Source organism: Elephantulus edwardii, unplaced genomic scaffold (assembly GCF_000299155.1).
Source record: "Elephantulus edwardii isolate Elephantulus edwardi_28Jun2011 unplaced genomic scaffold, EleEdw1.0 scaffold00182, whole genome shotgun sequence".
Lineage (NCBI taxonomy): Eukaryota > Metazoa > Chordata > Mammalia > Macroscelidea > Macroscelididae > Elephantulus > Elephantulus edwardii.
The window spans coordinates 2,969,413-2,985,376 of record NW_006399932.1 but is presented as its reverse complement, the minus strand read 5'-3'; the positions used below and the strand labels follow the sequence as shown (position 1 = coordinate 2,985,376).

Sequence of the window (15,964 nt, the reverse complement as noted above, 5' to 3'; positions counted from 1 at the left end):
CCTAGTGGCAAGAAGCTGCAACTACAATCCCAGAGGTGCATGGTTCGAATCCACCAGATGCTCTGCCAGGGAAGGAGGGACCATCTCCTCCTGTACCAGTCAGATCTGATTTGACGGTACATGCACACAAAAATAATAATAAAAAAAACAAAACAAAACCCTAAACTTAGAAATTCCGTAAGACCTAGCTACACCACTGCTTGAAATATACCTTGAAAAAGTTAGAACTGGGGCACAAACAGAGATTTGTGCACCAATGTTCATAGCAGTGTTAATCACCATTGCAATGACATGGAAATAGCCCAAATATCCAACCACAATCAAATGGATTGAGAAGTTGTGGTACATTCACATGATGGAGTACGACACAGCACACAGGAGCAATAATTTTGAAAATCACCACCTGACTTGGAAGGGACTGGAGAACATCATGCTAAGTGAACTAACTCAGTCCCATAAGGACAAATACTGCATAAGAGCATTATTGTAGAAATAGAAAGATAACTAGTAAAACATATATAAGGATCCAAGAGGGGAGGGGAGGAACAGAGAGGTAAGGATGAGCAGGGGAGTAATCATATGGTCACATAATTTGATGGGTAAAGGGAAGAGTGGGTAAAGGAAATGGGAAAGATCTGGTGTGAAAAACAATGTAAATTAACTTTGTAAGTAAACTAGTATAAAAGAAAAACTTTATATTTTACCAACAAACATGTTTGTCCTGGAAAGGGTGACATCTAGCTGATCCTTGGAGGCAAAAACTTTGAAGCTCCATTTGACATTCTTTGGGCATGTTGCAAGGAGGGACCAGTCCTTGGAGAGGGACATCATGCTTGGGAGGCTGGAGGAATAGCACAAGAGAGGAAGCCCTTTATTGCTGTCAGTTCATTGGCAACTTAACAGTGGCACCCTGATGGGGGTAAGCATGACAGAGATACAGCACTCCGGGAGGGGATCAGAGTCAATCCAGCTCTATTTTAATGGAATAAGCACTGCACTTACATACACAGGAAAACAGGATAGAGTGGGCTTACAGATGTAGGACATGAGGATTGATCAGGAGAACCTCAGCCCCATGCGGACCACTCCCGGCTCAACAGACGTGGCAGCCTTCTTCCCAGGTGGAAAGCTTTCTCAAGCCTGTACAGCCAAACACAGGGGAGCTTTCTCTACTCCATATTAAAGGCCGTTGGGAGGCTTATCTGGAGCTTAGGAGATGTGTCCTGGCCAGAGACACTCCCTTCCTCCCCAACATTCCGCAACTGACCCTGGATAAGATGGACTGGCTCAGTGACTTGGGTCAGGGGGTAGCTGTATCAGAGACAATGAAGTTGGCTCAAGATAGAGCAGGGTCCAGGGCTGTTGTACACAGGGTCACTATGAGTTGCAAGTGACTTGATGGCACATAACAACAACAATAGATATTATAAGTAAGTTAGAGATTATTTAGATTATGTGGGAGGATATGGCATAGGTTGTATACCATTTTATATAAGGGACCTGACCTCTTCAGATTTTTTTTATCAGTTGTTGTTGGTGTTAGGTGCCATGAAGTCGAATATGACTAATAGTGTTCCTGTAAGCAACAGACCTGAATCCTGTCCAGTCCTGTGCCATCCTCACCATCTCTGATACACTTAAGCCCATTGTTGCAATCATCATGTCAATCCATCTCTACAGGGATCTTCCTCTCTTTCACTGACCTTGCAGCATGATAGCGCTTTTCAAAGTATGAGAGATGAGGCTCTGCGGTCTTTGCCTCTAAGGAGCACTCTGGCTGCACCTTCTCCAAGACATGTCTGCTCATTCTTTTGGCAGCCCATGGGATATTGCATTGGGAAAATCTGAAGTTAGGGACCTTTCCATATTATTGAGGAGTAGTCATGTCAGTTTGAAGACTAAGGTGTGTCTGATTCAGGCCAGTCTTTCCAATTACTAGCTATGGATTCAAGACCTAGACAATGAAAAAAGATGACAGAGAAAGAATTGATACCTTCGAGCTGTGGTGTTGGAGAAGAGCACTGAACATCCCATGGAGGGCCAGGAGAACGAACAGGTATGTCTTGGAGAGAGTGTAGCCAGAGTACTTTTTGGACTCAAGAATGATGAGGCTTTGCCTCACATACTTTGGACATGTTGCTAGGAGATACTATTCTTTGGAGAAAGACATGATACTGGGAAGTGTGGAGGGTTGGCAAAGGAGAAGAAGACTGTCAACCAGGTGGATTGATACGCTGACTGCTCCAATGTGTTCTTGTGTGTCAGGAAGTATGAGGATGGCACAGGATAGAACAGGCTTCAGATCTTTTGTTAATAGATTAACTATGAGTCGTGCTCAATTCAACAACATCAAACAACAATAACAATGGGATATTTAGTACTTCTTCAACACTATAACTCAAAGGCGTCAATTATTCTGTCACTTTTATCCATTGTGCAGATCTCAGGTACATTTTTTTTTTAATTGAGATGAGGGATGACTAAGTGTTATGTGCGGGTTTGAACTAGTTAGACCTTGGATTGGTGACCAAGCATTTTATGAGACGACAAACTAAAAAAAAACCTCAAGCTCTTTGCCTTTGCTAACCCTCTAGCAGGTTTCCAGAGGCTGTGAATCACGTGAGAGGAGACTGCACATTTTTCTATCACTGGGCATCATAGAATTCTGCCAGACTGAAGGTAGCAAGTTTGCTGCAGAAAGGAAGACCTTTGATTTCTCGTCTTAACAACATTAATTAAAATACACATTGTTTATATATCAGTGTTTGTTGCAACCTTACTCATAATGCTAAAGCTAGAAACAGCTCAAGTGTTCATCAGCTGAATGAATAAATAAAATGTAATATATACATGAAATGGAATAAACTGGGCTATGCAAATAAATGAAGTTCTAACACATGGATAAATCTTGAAGTTATCATGCTAAGTGAAATAAGTCAGATACAAAAGGGAAAATATTGTTTGATCTCATTTATGCAAAAGATCTTGAATAGACAAGTGCATAGACACAGAACCAGTCTGGGGCTATTTCTAGGCTGGGAAGATAAGTGGAACAGCCGGATTCTGCAAAGGTTTGTTCTCTGGTTTGGGGTTGAGACTAGGGAGTGGCTCTTACTCACAATAGGCTGTGAGCTGATGGGATTTGGTCTCTCCTTTAAAAAGGCTTTTGAGTCCACGGACCTATGCTCCTTGAGCCTAGTGTTTTTTGGATCTCCCTAATAAAACAAGTTTGGAAGCAGGAGTGGCATCCACTTCCAAAAAAGCTTGCCTCCAGAAACTCTATGAACTTGGAGAAAAGATAAAAGTTTTGCATTCAAGACTTTATTTCATAGGGTCACTATGGGTCATCTATGAATCTATGGCACTTAACAACATTAATAGAACAGGTTTGTTTCATTGAAAAAAATCTATTCATTAGCTATAATTTGTCCAGCTGTTTTCCCTTAGTTCCGCCATAAGTTTCCATGCCAAGAGTGGCATGGATATTTTTCACTTGTATGTCATATTATTGTTCCTCTTTAAAAATACCTCTCATAGGGGAGAGAAGTGCAGCAATGAATGAATGGAAATCTAAAATCTCTGTAAGTGTTCATTAAAATTACTAAAATAAAAAAATTACAAAAAAATATCTCTCATATAGAGGCCACTTAACAATTTACAAAGCACTTCCCCTTCCAACAAATCATTCGGGCCTCACAGCGATCTTCAGGGTACTGTAAGGTAGATCACTGACTAGCAGAGATCCTTTCTTGTCCCCATTCCCAGGAACGATGATCCAAAAATGTGGAAATTATCAAACAATATCATTAATATCACAAACAAGTAAAATGCTGCTGAAGATCAATCAAAAACAGCTTAAACAGAACATAAAGAACTACCAGAAGTTCAAGTTATATTTACAAGAGGCCATAACACAAGGGATAGTATTGTTCGTATCAGTTGTATCCTGGCTGAAAGCCAAGAATACCAAAAGGATATCTATCTGTGATTTACTGACTATGGAAAGGGCTTTGACTGTGTGGATCATAACAAATTATGGCTTACATTGAGAAGAATGGGAATCCTAGAAGATTTAAATGAGCTCATGCAAAACCTATACCTGGGTCAAGAGGCTTCTGTGCAAAGAGAGCAAGGGAACACCACATGGTTTAAAATTAGGAAAGGTGAGTTTCAGGGTTGTATCCTTTCTCCATACCAATTCAGTCTTTGTGATGAGCAAGTCATTTGAGAAGCTGGACTCTATGAAGAAGAATATAGCATCAGAATCAGAGGAAAAGTCATCAATAACCTGTGTTATGCAGATGGCACAATCTTGCTTGATCTCTCTGAATCATAGAATCATTAATAGCGTCTTTCCACTTCCTTCCTTCTAGTTGTCACTCCCACCTAGCCAAGGTTAGTCATTATTCTAACTTCAAATGTCATGGATTCGTTTTTTGTTTTTTGAACTTTACATATATGTAACTCTGTAGTGTATTCTCTTCTATGTTTGTCTTCCTTTGTCCATGATTATGCATCATTCTTTTTTCCTCTTTTAAGAAATTTATTGTTTCATTATACCACCATTCACTTATGTACAATTTGTGCATCATTCTTTAAATTTACAATAATTCAGATGTAAATTTTTAAATAAATGCTTTTCTTTTTCAGCCTTTCCACTGTGACAACCTCTCTCTCCCTCTTTCTCTTTCTCCCCTCTCTGATTTCTCTCTCTCTTTTTCCCATTTCTCCTTTCCTTTTTTTCCTCTCTCTCTCTCTCTCACACACACACACTCATGTACACATACACACACACTTTCCTATCTATCCTTTCTGACTCATAACCTCTTACCCTCACATCATGCAATCTGCCTGACCCACCAGCCTGGCCTGTTTCCCTGTTTTGGCTGTCCTGGTTCTATCTCCTTTGATTGGAAAAAGCATCCCTGTTTCATTTCCATCACATTAAGAAGGTTAGATGAAGAACATGTGGTTCATGCTAAGCCAATCAGACACACGGGAATGTGAATCCTAAGCACATGAGAACAAAGAAAGAAAATAAAGTAGTTGGAAATCACTTAATGTAGCAAGTTATGTTGCCAAAATTGTCAAACATCTCCAAATTCTTAGCCCTTGGGAGCTATTGTTCTTTCCTGACATAACCTCTAAAGAAATAAAAAATTTTCATAAATTACTACTATAGGACAGAAATAGGATATAAACTATAAAGCAATAGTTTATATTACAATCAGAACTATTTATTTAGTCATGGGCTACTTATTAATCTTACTGATGCTATCTCAGATACAACTATTGATTTCTATGCATCTGAAGCAAAGAGAAGAAGAAAACCAAAGGCTCAAAGGAGATGCTAGCGTCCAGGGCACATAGTCTACATAAGCCATGCCATGGTTTCATTTACCCTGAAATGAAAAGAACTAGATGGTACCCAGCTTCTACTAGGTGTCATTTTAACCACAGTGGACAAACACTAACAGAATGGAAGAAATTCTATCTCTTAAAAATGCTTATTATCTAGAATATAGATAGATAGATATATACACACATATATACATATATATATATATATATACATACATACAAATATATGTACCTACAGTTCAACAACAAAAAGACAAACTACCCAAAGAAAATATGATCAAAGAAAATAAATGGACATCTCTCCATAGAAGATGTACAAATGGAAATAAACACATGAAAAATGTTTAAGAACATCAATCATCAGAGAAGTGCAAATAAAAACTACATCAAGGTGATTAATTTTATAAAACAATGCATCAGAATGATTATATGAAACAAGGTAAGTGTGAGAGAAAATATTTCTTTTTTAAAAATTATTATTTTTATTAGTTTTAATGAACATTTACAGAGATTTTGGGTTCTCATTCATTCATTGTTGCACTGTTTTCTCTACCCTCCTCCCCAGTTCGTTCTTCTCCCCCCCACCCCGAATGTCTGTTTTAATTGTCCAATTGCCACAGTGCTTGTCAAAGCCAGTTCTGATTAATCTCCTTTGTCAGTGTGTCCTTTGCCATTCCCTATCACTCCTCCCTGAGAGAAACTTCACCCTGATTCATAAGGAAAAGGGGATGGTGTATTCTCTTAGCTACTTCCTGCTGAAAAGGGATGCTGTGGGTTTCAGGGTGAAGATCTTCTCCCACTACTCTAAAGGGCCCCTTTGGCAATAGGAAACACATAGACTATTATGGAGATTGATTTTGGAATTTAGATGCACTGTTATTAATTGTGCTTAGCCGTAAATGTTCATATCCTTGAAGATGTATCATGGAGGTGTTGCAACCTAGAAGACACAAATTTAACTAACAAGTTAAAAGTACATGAGTCAAAAATTAACAAGCAATAATATTCCGAGTAGAGGTTCTAGTAGTGGCAAAAATCAAGTTACAGAGGGAAGGTGGTTCTTACAATGAAAGGCCTATAGACTAGCACTTTGTCTATTATAGTGTACAGGTTAGGAACCACAAGATGTAGAGGCTCAGCTGTCATTTATGCTTCTTAAGTCCTGGAGCAAATTCCATCTACCACTGAGCTGTTTTACAACTTGGAAGTTCACATGCAAGGTAGAGGTGAAGTAAGGAACTGCTTATGAGGTTTTCCATCCATTCCAACAACTAAGAGATAGTGAGAAGAGTTGGGACCTCAGAAGGCTTTTAGGACCAATTAGTAGGCTCTGTGTCCAGGAGAAAATGAATATACTTACCAGTAGTGTTAATGCTCATCTACACCTCTTCTGGGAGGATCTAAATCGTTGAAGCGTCCTCCTTTGTTTCCAGCTGGGAGCTGGGGCCTGTTAGTCCTATCTGCCATGAGGACCTGATGTGGGCCACCTTGGCCAAGTGTCCTTCAGAGCCACACTTAAAGCAAGTGAGTGGGAACTTCCTCTCTACTCCCTTGCCTATCTGTGGCTCTCGTCTGTGACACTGTCTACTGAAGTGGCCCAGCTTTCCACAGTGGAAGCAATTCTGACCTCCTTAATTACCTTTGGGTGGCACAGAAAACATTTCTTAATTAAAAAAAGAAAAAAGAACTACAATGAGATTCCACCTTGCTCTCGCTCACTCACACCGCCAAAGAGATTTATTATGAAAATAAAGAGGAAAATAGCAGGATTTGGTATAGATACAGAGAAACTGAAATTTCTTACATTACTGGACGAAATGCAAAATGAAGAAGCTGCTGTGGAAAATAGTTTTCTATTTCCTGAAAAAGTGAAGGATAGAGTACCGTTTTGTTGTTGTTGTTGTTCTGTGCCATTGAGTCACCCGTGACTCATAGTGCCCCTATGTAAAATAGCTCCTAACCCTGCCCTATCCTGAGACCATTTCCTTGTCTCTGACACATCTACCCCCGTTACTCCAGTTACTGTGCCAACCCATCTCATCCAGGGTCTTCCTTTCCTGCATGATATCCCTTCCAAGCATGATATTCTCCATGAACTAACCCCTCCTTGCAACATGATGAAAGTATGTGAGATGGAGCTTCAAAATCCTTGTCTCCGTGGAGCAACTTGGTTTTACCCTCTCCAGGACAAAACTGCCTGTTCTCTTGGTAGTCTATGGTATGTTCAATACTCCAGCACCACTTCATCTATCACCCTTAGTAATTATCCAGCTCTCTGATGCATGATGCATGGCAAGTAATTGTGAAGATCATGACTTGGATCAGGTGCACCTTAGTCTATAGACTGAAATTATTGTTCTTCAACACTTTGGAGAGGTCCCTGACATCATACTTTACCAATGCAATTCATCTTTTGATTTTCTGACTGCTAGTACCAAGAGTGTTGATCGTGGAACTAAGCAAGCTGAAATTGTTAACAATCTCATTCTCTTCGCTGTCATGACGATGCCAATTCTCCCAGTGGTGAGATTCTTTGTATTTTTTATGTTGAGCTCCAATCCACATTGAAGACTGCAGTCCTTGACCTTCTGCAGCAAATGACTCAAGTCCTTCTTAGTTTCAGCAAGCAAAGTTGTGTCGTCTATATAACACAGATTGTCGATGACTCTTTTTTACCCCCTTTCTCCAATCCTGATGATATTCTCCTCATAAAGTCCAGCCTCACAAATAATCTGTTCCGTATATAGATTGAAAAGGTATGGAGAAAGGATGCATCTTTGACATACACATTTTCTAATTTCAAACCATGCAGTGTTTGCCTGTTCTGTTCTGATGGCTGCCTCCCGCTTCAAGTACAGGTGCTTTGCATGAGCACCATTAATTACCATATATCCCAGCAAATCCATTCCCAGGTATACATCACATACAATGAAACATTGTATATATTTCATATACAAAACATGTCTAGTCTAACTTGACTCATTGTGGAACAACATCAGAGCATTTCCAAGACTTCCATCTTTGTGGAAGCTGACATATTTCTTTCAGTTACAGAGTGGATGGTAGATCTAAATTACCCATCTTTTAGTTGGCAGCTAAGTGCTTAACCAGGGCTTCTTTACATGTATCCCAAGACTTGAGAAGAGAGACTAGACCAGATATTCCCAGCAGCATTATTCACAAAAGCCAAACATGGAAACAACTCAAAGGTATATGAATAGATGAATGCATAAACATAACATGGTGTATTAATAAAGAAGCTTATTGATTAATTATAAAAATTTTATATTATAAAATGGAAAAATACATTAAAATTTAGTATATAAAATACTAATCATTCAAGCTTTTAGATTATACTTTCTTTTTAAAATTTATTATTATAATTAATTTTAATGAAAATTTACAGAGATTTTGGATTTCCATTCTTTTATTGGTGCACTTTTCTCCCTGCCCACCCCTCCCCTCCAGTTCATTCCTCTCTTTGAAAAGTAAAAGAAAAATTCTTTCATTGTTATACATTCCCTCCCCCCAAGTCCTTTCCACTATGCAGCCTTCATTATGGACTCATGTCATGACAAGAATACCTAATCATATATCCCTTTTAAACAGTTCTCTCTCTCATGTGTTTCAATGCAGTGTATATAATTTATCCCATCCTTCTCATACTTTCTTTTTTTAAGACCCCTATTATCAAGTACTCCTAAATATATGGCAAAGAGGAATTTTAAAGTTTCTTACATATAAACTATCACAAATTCAATATACATTTTCTATCATTATAAATATATTCTACATTAATAAGAGTCCTTAAACGGATTATAGTTAGTAATTGTACTCAGAGAGACAAGAAAAAGGGCAGTCTGAGACTGAAGAGAAGAAAAATTTCTACCTACAAGCTTTTTAATATTTTTCAAAGTATAAAAACGTAAAAGTGGGAAGTTATAGCTGGGGTGTGTGTGTGTGTGTGTGTGTGTGTGTGTGTGTGTGTACTAGAAAGACAGAAAACTAGCATGGAGGGGGCTACAAATTCACAAAACTTTTAGGGTGCATCTTCTGCCATCACCTGCTTTACTAAATATATCCAAAGATGTGTTTAAAATAAATACAGTTGTTTATGAAAAATATTGTGATGATGTTAAGAATGTTCCATTTGGACATGTTGCCTGCAGGTAGATAACTGTTAGCATGTTGCTTGATATGTATTTGAATTATACAAGCACCGAAGCTTATACTGTCTTTTCCCTTGACTATTTTCTCCTCCCATGTGATGGATGTTTAAAGAGAAAGAACACAACGGTTCAACAAGGGGGCTTTCTGTTCACTTCGGTTGCTCTACAACTCATTATACCTCAATTGACCACTGGAGACTCTGCTGCCATATATTTAAATCACCCGAGGCATTAGCTGGGGATAGATTTATCATGAAACTTTTATGCTAGAGAGGGCCACAAGGAATTGAGTGCTTTTAAATGTCTCCTCTCCTGCAGGCAAGTGATAACTTCACTGTTGGTGAGTCCCTGATGCTTTACTATTACACTCAAATGTTTTTATTATAAGAGGAAAATGTTATGGATGAACATAAAGTTTTAGTATTTGGGATGGCTGGAATGCACACCAGCAGTTGAACCTTTCCCCCCATCTTTAATAGATTCTAATATCAGTTCTATTTAATGCTTCTGATTCCACCTGACCTCTGCACCAAATGGAAAAATCAGTTGTAGGAAAACTACATACTTTTAATTTAATGGAAGAGTTTTGCCCAAACTTCTCTCTCCTGATTGCATTCTTGACAGAGCCAGTCATCTCAAGGGAAAGAATCTGTTGGGAGGCGTATGTGAAAAAAAATGATCCAAGTCTTGCACAGAGGAGTGAATGCTCTTCTAAATTTGACTGTAGGATCAGATTCCACAGATTTTAGCAGGAGCAAGGGGGTTTTAGAAGTCGTTGTTCTCCTTCTAATCACAAGAAGCAATGACATAATAGAGCAGTGATATTTACTGACACTTATATATAACTTTTTGCAAAGTATGTGTACACTCAAACTTTCATCTGCCTAAGTAGGGTATTGGTTATTTACCTCACTGGATCATCTAGGGTTAAAAGCAAGTACTCAATTACCTACTTCTCCCTCTAAGTCAAAATGGTATCTGTCAAGAGCATGGGCTTTGAGGTCAAATAAAAGCTGAGTTCTATATCTTATATCTATACTTAGTAGCTCAAAGCTCAACATTAAAAAAAAAAAGACCAAAGATTCTCACCACTGGGCCAATTGGCAGTACCATTATAGATAAATAATATATTTAAATTGTTAACAATTCCATCTTGCTTGCTTTCATAATCAACACTCTTGACACCAGCAGTCAGGAAATCAAAAGATTAATTGCATTAGAAAAATCTGCTGTCAGGGACCTCTCCAGAGTGCTGAAAACCAATGTCATCAGTCTAGAGAGTAAGGTGCACCTGATGCATATCCAGTTCCTAACTATGCACAGAGAGCTGGACAATGGCTAAGGATGACAGACGAAGAAATAAGGTCTTTAAGTTATGATGCTGGAGAAGAGTATTGACTATACATACCATGGACCTTCAAGAGAATAAATAGGTCTGTCCCGGAGAGGGTGAAACCAAATTACTTCCTGGAGGCAAGGAAGGATTTTGAAGCTCTGTCTCACATACTTTGGGCATGTGGGCCAGGAGGGACCAGACCTTGCAGAAGGACGCTATGATTGGAAGAGTGAAGGGACAGCACAGGAGAGAAAGTCTCCGAATAAAATGTATTGACTCAGTAGCTGAGGTAATGGGGGTAGGTGTGTTGGAGGCAGTAAGATTGCCTCAGGATAGCTCTGATGGCATAGTTGATATAAGTTAGTTTGCTAACCCCAAAGGCCAGCATCCCTTGGTCATTCAAATCCACGAGCAGTTGTGTAGAAGGAGGGGAAACTCCTCCTTTAGGCTCGGAAAACAATGGAAGATTTTCTTCCATTGTTTCAAAGTTATATGAGTCTAAACTGTCTTGATGGCAATGAGTTTGAGTTTGGGTGTTTTTTTTTATATTTTTGGTGTACACAGCAAAATTGGTTTTAATTCATCATTTCTATCCATACTTTTCAGTGACTTCCAACCTTTCCTTTATGCATTAAAGTGTTGATTTGTTGGCCATTCAACTTCACAGACTAATTTAAAAGGGAAAAAAGAGCTCAGTACTCAAGGGTATTAGTCATATGTTATTCAATAACCCAATGTGACATGAGGGAATTATTTTGGTTCAGTGTTTAAAACATATTTTAGGACAACAGATGTAGGAATGTTGCCAGTCTTAATGACTCCAGAAAGTCTGGAATTTTTAAAAATTTGTAACTCTACTCTTCATGTTTCTCTCTTTTTATTATTGAAGAGTAATGATATCAGTTTGAGCACTAAGGTGCATCTGATTCAGGCACAGTCTTTCCAATTACTTGGTATGCATCTGAGACCTGGACGATGGATATAAATGACAGACAAAGAACTGCCATCTTTGAGCAGTGATGTTAGAGAGGAGCACAGCCCATCCCATTTACCGCCAAGAGAACAAACATATGTCTTGGAGAGGGTGCAGCCAGAGTGCTCTTTGGAGGCAAAAATGATGAGGCTTTGCCTCACATACTTGCAGCATGTTGCTAGGAGGTGCCATTCTTTAGAGAAGGAAATGATGCTGGGAAGGGTGGAGGATCAGTGAAAGAGGAAGACCCTTAACCAGGTGGATTGACACGTGACTGCTGCAATGGGCTCTTGTGTCTCAGCAAGTGTGAGGAAGGTGCAGGATACAACATGATTCAAGTCTTTTGTTCTTGGTCACTATGAGTCATACTCGACAGCACCTAACAACAACATTATGGCTGGAATCAGAACATTTGGGAATGGTAGTTGGGCACCATCTAGTTCTTTAAGTCTCAGGATAGAGAAGGTTGTTGCTTCTGTAGACAATTAGTCTTCCTTCTCTTAATCTTGGGGGTGTGTGCATGTGTTTTCTTTCTTTCTCTTCTTCTCCAGAAGAATAGAAACTAACAGTTTTCTCTTAGATGGTAACGTGCAAGCTTTCAAGCATCAGATGATACTTACCAATGTAGATATAGAACATAAGCTTTGTGAACTATATTATGCTAATTGTTTGAGTTGTTTCATGAGACAAAGACACTAAATTTTTAAACCAACAATATTAATGTTGTGAGGCTGCTAAGAGTTGCAGGAGACTCAATAGCACATAACAACAACAATATTTACCAGCTCTGTGACCTTGAACCAATTGCTTAACGTTGCAAAGAATCTACTTATCCTCTGTTACAACACTTCAAAACATCACTGTAAGGCATAAATGAAATCATAAAGTTAACACCAAAAGTCATGGCTGTCAAGTTGGACCAACTCTTAGCTAACCTTTTGGCAGATTTTCGGAATCTGTAAATATCACAAGATGAGACTGCCTATCTTTCTCCCAAGGAGGAGCTGGTGAATTTAAATCACTTGTCTTTGCATGAACACCACAACTCTCTACCCACTAGGGCCATTAGAGCTCCCCTAATAAACTTATATTTTTGTTGTGTTTTTTTTTATATGAATCCAAATCAACTCAAAGCTGATGCTCCAGCAAGTTTCCAGAGGCTATAAATTGAACAGAAGATTGATTGTTCTATCGCATTTAAAAGAAGTGTCTTTGGTTTGATAGTCCAATGTCTAACCACTAAGTCACAAGTGTTCCCTAGTAAAGCTATAAAGCAATCATTTTACTTGAATTCACAATCAAAAATCATAGTAGGAACAGACAAGACATCAAAAGGCATGTTGCATGTGGAAAACTTGCTGTCAAGGATATCACCAAAATGCTCAGTAGCAAAGATGTCAGTTTAAAGACTAAAGTGTGCCTGGCCCAAATAATGGTATTTTCTATTGCTTCTTATACATTTGAAAGTCAGACAATCAATAAAAAAAAGACTGAAGAAGAATTGACATGTTGGAACTGTGCTTTTGGTGAAAAACCCTGAATATCCATGGAATGCCAAAAGGACAAACAAGTCTGTCTTGGAGAAGAGTATTGAACATCCCACGGATTGCCAAAAGAAGCAAATATGTCTTGGAGGTAGTACAAACAGGGTACAAGGATGGAGAAACTTGGTCTCACATATTATGGGCACATTGTCAGGAAAGGTTAGTCCTTCAACAAAGACATCAACCTGGGAAAGACTGAGGATCACAGAAAAAGACGAAGACCCTCCATAAGATGGATTGACCACCTGGTAACTTTAACAATGGGCTCAAGCATGTTGGTGAATGTGAAGATGGCATATGAAAGAGCAAGGTTCAGATCTTTCTGGGTGATCTGTTCATAGGGTGGCAATGAGTTATAGTTAACTCAATGGCACCCAACAATAATGAAGCATTCATACAATTCAAGATAATTTCTGTTTTATGAATTTTTTTTAAAGCTTCATTAAAAGGGCTACAAAAATTAAGGCACTATCAAAACTGGTTATAGGGAGGAGCTGGAGAGAAAGAGAGGAGGGTTTAGAGGTAAGTCTGAAAGGAGAGAGGAATGAAGCTGAAATTAAAACTCTATGTCTGTCAGTTCTCAATTAAGAGAATGGGATAGAGACAATTAGGAGGAGTTGGATGTGTGGGTTTCCAGGGGCCAGTCTGAACATTCAGTTAGATTATTTGAAAGTAAGTGTATTTATGTATTGGCCACATTCAAAATGGGCTTGGAGCTCCTGTGACATCCAAAGGCTTTCAATGGATGCAGATTGAAATGAATTCTGCACTTCTTGAAGTAGATTTCATTAAATATATCTGGTAAACTTCCAATAAAACTTAACTGAGTTCATCTCATATCTGGAGACCCTTAAAGCGCCATCATAAAACTCTACTGATGAAAGACTTTCTTAATGATTGTAATCATTATGGCTCAACTCGCCCAGCAAAAGAAACAAATACACATTACACTCCTTGAGAAAACACATTTCAGAACCATACCAGTTTTATGAGACAAGCCTAGGAGATGAAAGCACTTATTCAGAGTCCCATTGTAATTTTTCAGGAGGCCTGTCCCGACCAGGAAGGTCTCCCTAATCTGGGAAAGTCCAGAGCAGCCGTCTGCTTCTATTCATTCAACCTGACCAGAACCGTGTGATCGTTGGGTTCCCCAAGCTCAAGAATACTAATTGATACTCTTTTATACTATATTAACTCAGCATAGCAACTATTAATCAGAAAATGAAACTAGTTCTTGCTCTTATTTAACAAAACGAAGTAATAGTATATAACGAAAGAAGTGCTCACCCTCAACTGCATCACAGAAACCATTATGTTTCCTCATCACACTGGTACCTAATTAACAAAGGTTTTCATTTCCCCCTCAACCCACAAGGGGCCAATTGTTATTCTGAGCATATAGCACTCCCTTAGGTACATCAAATTTGCATTGTGCAAATTCCTTTTGAGATAATGCCTCAGAATTAAACAGAATATAAAATTGGCATGAGGTTTTGAAAAGGAGAGGATGGAGAGATCTATTTAGTAGCAATTGTGTTCCAGGATATTTTTTAGTCTCCCTGGATCCACTGCACAATTTTTCGTTCTGCTTACATGAAAACTTTTTTCGAATTCTCGGCAGAATAAGTACTTTGTATTTCTCTCTATACTTCATTCAATATCAAATTTTTAAGATATACTAGACTTAATCGTAGAAATTAAGGTATAGTTAAATCTGTAAATAAAATATTTGTTTAATTAAATTACAATATCCAGTGCTGATAAAGTTGTGGCAAATTAATACTTTAAATGTATTACTGGTTGCATGGTAAATTGGTGCTACTTTTCTGGAAACAAGAGCATAATGTATTTCACTAGCTTTGTAAGAGTTTAATATTTTTTTGTCCTCTTTCTCTGACTGTATCTTGCAACACTGACCTCAAATGCAGGAAAAAGTAACATAAGATACTCATTCAAGGTATCATCATCTAGGGCTGAAAATAGTCATTAAAAAACCTAAATGCTTACCTGGTAAGACTTGAAAATATCAGAAAGGTCTTCTTACTTCATCTGCTAGGATAACCTAAAATGTCAACAAACAAGATTTTGTTTTTATTAGGCGACATTGAATTGCTATGACTCATATTACTAATCAAAATCAAAAGACAAATTGCACTGGGAAAATCTGCTGTCAGGTACCTCTCCAGAGTACTGAGAAACAACGACTTTAGTCTAGAGACTAAGGAGCAACTGATCTAGGTCATGGTCTTTGCAATTACTTTCTATGCATCAGAGAGCTGAACAATAACTAAGGATGACAGAAGAAGAATCAATGCCCTTGAGTTGTGGTGCTGGAGAAGGGTCTTGAACATACCATGTACCACCAGGAAAAAAAATAAGCCTGTCAAGTTTCTCCTTGGAGGCTAGGATTTTGAAGCTCTCTCTTACATACTGTGGGCACGTGACCAGGAGGGACCAGTCTCTAAAAAAGGACATCATGCTTGGAACGGTGAAGGGACCCCGGATGAGATGGATTGACACAATAACTGGGGCAATGGGATTAGGTGTGTTGGAGTCACTAAGACTGGCTCAGGACAGGGCA

The 15,964-nt window shown here is 38.6% G+C and overlaps 1 pseudogene; it reads left to right on the top strand.

Moving 5' to 3' along the window:
• The first annotated feature begins 1,045 nt into the window (after positions 1 to 1,045).
• The window catches only part of LOC102862205, a 44,195-nt pseudogene continuing 29,276 nt past the window's right edge, over positions 1,046 to 15,964 (top strand).